Source organism: Triticum aestivum, chromosome 7D, assembly GCF_018294505.1.
Source record: "Triticum aestivum cultivar Chinese Spring chromosome 7D, IWGSC CS RefSeq v2.1, whole genome shotgun sequence".
Taxonomy (NCBI): Eukaryota; Viridiplantae; Streptophyta; class Magnoliopsida; order Poales; family Poaceae; genus Triticum; species Triticum aestivum.
Genome location: NC_057814.1, coordinates 562,822,843 through 562,825,199, shown reverse-complemented (window position 1 = coordinate 562,825,199; position 2,357 = coordinate 562,822,843). Strand labels below are relative to the sequence as shown.

Here is a 2,357-nt window from a genome sequence, read left to right as displayed (position 1 = left end):
GGAAGTTTTGTCCTTTTCTAGCATGAGATGAAAAAAATTTGTTGCCTACTTATTGGTTGATGGTGGCCTCCCACGAATAGACGTTGGTTTCTTGCTAATCACAACCATTCATCTCCATCCGATGGGATGGTCACGTCTCTCTTCGTTTTCATTCCAACTCATCAACCCGAAGTTGACCTATATATGCAAAGTGTGTAAAACAGGATGTGTTGCGTGTTCCGATGTCTGCACGTTGACACCCAAACCAATCGAAGGATCTAGTTGATGTTGGCGGCCCTGAACTCTGGGTGCAGGAGCCGGCCGATCTCTTGGTCGTCGGCATCCAGCGGTTGTCCGGTGTCGTTCCTGACGCGCCACACGGCCGTGGTGCTGAGCGACTCGTGCTGGAACCCGTAGAGGCCGAGTATCTGGTCGTCCGCGAAGTTGAGCGCGCACTCCATGCCCTCACGGCACGCCACGACATCATAGGTCGCGTCCGGCTCCCCGCACGGCTTGCACCCGACGAAGTGCGTCACGAGCGGCCACCGGTGGTCGCCGAGCCCCGGCCGTCACCTGCTCCGCATCTCCTCGTACCGCCCCACGATCTCCTCCCAGAACCCGTGCAGGTGGTAGGAGCTCTCGAGGAACACCTTGTCCCCCCACCGGTCGCGCTCCGTCACCAGCAGGTACACCAGCGCCGACTGGTCGTCGGCCTCCCAGGCCGCCCGGTTCGACAGCGCCGCCGCGAAGACCCTCCCGTACCGGTCGCGCACCTGGCCGCGCGGCCCCATGCGCGCCCACGCGTCCAGGAGGTCCAGTGACCACCGGCAGTTCCGGAGCACGAAGCTACCGGTGTTGGCGCCGTACACCTCGCCGTCCCAGCCATGGAGCACCAGGTTGTGACCCGCGTACCTGCCCCACGGCGGCTCGAACAGCATGTCCGTGAACACCGCGTCCGAGTCCACCCACCAGAGCAGCTCCGCCTCCGGGTGCGCTACCATCAGCGCGCGCAGCAGCGGCAGCTTCGTCCAGAACCCCGTCATCTCGCCGTCGAGCACCGCATTGCTGTAGAAGATGTCCAGGCCGTGGACACGGCAGTAGTCCGCCTTGTTCTTGAACGCGCGGAGGAGCACGTGGTCGCCCTCCGGCTCCGTGCACCGGCGCGGCGACGATCCGGTGACCATGTGCACCCGAGGCCGCTCCGGCGCGACCATGGCCGGGAACCGAGGGTGCGCGGCCAGCCAGGTTGCTCCTCGCCGGGAACAGCCGCCGCCACGGCCTCCGGCGGCGCCGGCGGCTCCTTCGTGGCCGGAGCGTCACGGGCGCCGTCGAGGCAGGCGTACTCGATGCGGATGCGCGGGAGGTCGGCGGTGAACAAGAAGAGCGCGCATGACCCGACGATGAACAAGACGATCGGAATGATGGGGACGGCTAACAGCAGCCTGCGCCGTGCTCGCCTCTCGGCCGCTACTCGCTGTTCCTCCGCCATCGACTGCTGAGGACGGAAGAGGCATGCACGCACGCGCAACATCCGCGGCTGCACCTCTCAAGTCTTAACTGCGTATGCGGCTGGTGGGGAATCGAATAAAAGCTATGGTGGCATTTCAAATTCACTCGCAGGTTGAGATGGTGGCATTTCGAGTTCACTCGCAAGGTTGGCTGTATTTTCGCTTGCAGGAGAGGAAAAGCAACCGTTTACCAATTTGCCAACTTCCGCCCTCGGCCAACCCAAGCCATATATTAAAATTTACAAATTGACGTGCATGGGGAACTAAAAAACTGCCACATCTAAGAAAACAAAATGAAAATCGACAAAAAAAATTAAAGAACCAAAGTTGCCATGGTCTGAAAATGATGGCAAAAATATACTGGAAAAAGAAACATTACGGAAAAATAAGTCTTATGAAAGACAAATCTGTCATGGGATGTTTCAGAAATGAATTTGCCGTGGTGTAAAAATGATTTTTTGTTTCAACGACTCTGTACAAAAAAATGGAATTTACCAAGGTTTGTTCGACAAAAAGTGTACATGTTCCAAAAAGAAATAATTGACCATGTTCAAACAACTAAACTTGCCATTGTCCAACACTATAGTTTCTATGGTGGGAAAAAAAAATCTGCCATAGTTCTAGTACAATTTTTTGCCATGGGCCAAGTATAAATTTGCCATGGTAAAAACAACCATGGTCCATAGAAGTAAGTTTGTGATTGGTGTAAAATTGTGGCAGACTAACATGACATCAAAAAATTGCTATGGTCGGAATATAAAATTTGGCATGTTGAAAAAATATTTTTCTCCCAGGTCAGAAAAATATAAAGTTGACATGATTTAGAAAAAGAAATTTGCCATGGTACATGAATTAAATTTTCCATGGTCT

General features: G+C 54.5%; 1 pseudogene; it reads right to left on the bottom strand.

Annotated features, from left to right (window-relative positions):
* Positions 1-257: 257 nt before the first annotated feature.
* On the bottom strand, positions 258-1,523 carry LOC123168596 (probable glycosyltransferase 4; annotated as a pseudogene).
* Between the last annotated feature and the right edge of the window lie 834 nt (positions 1,524-2,357).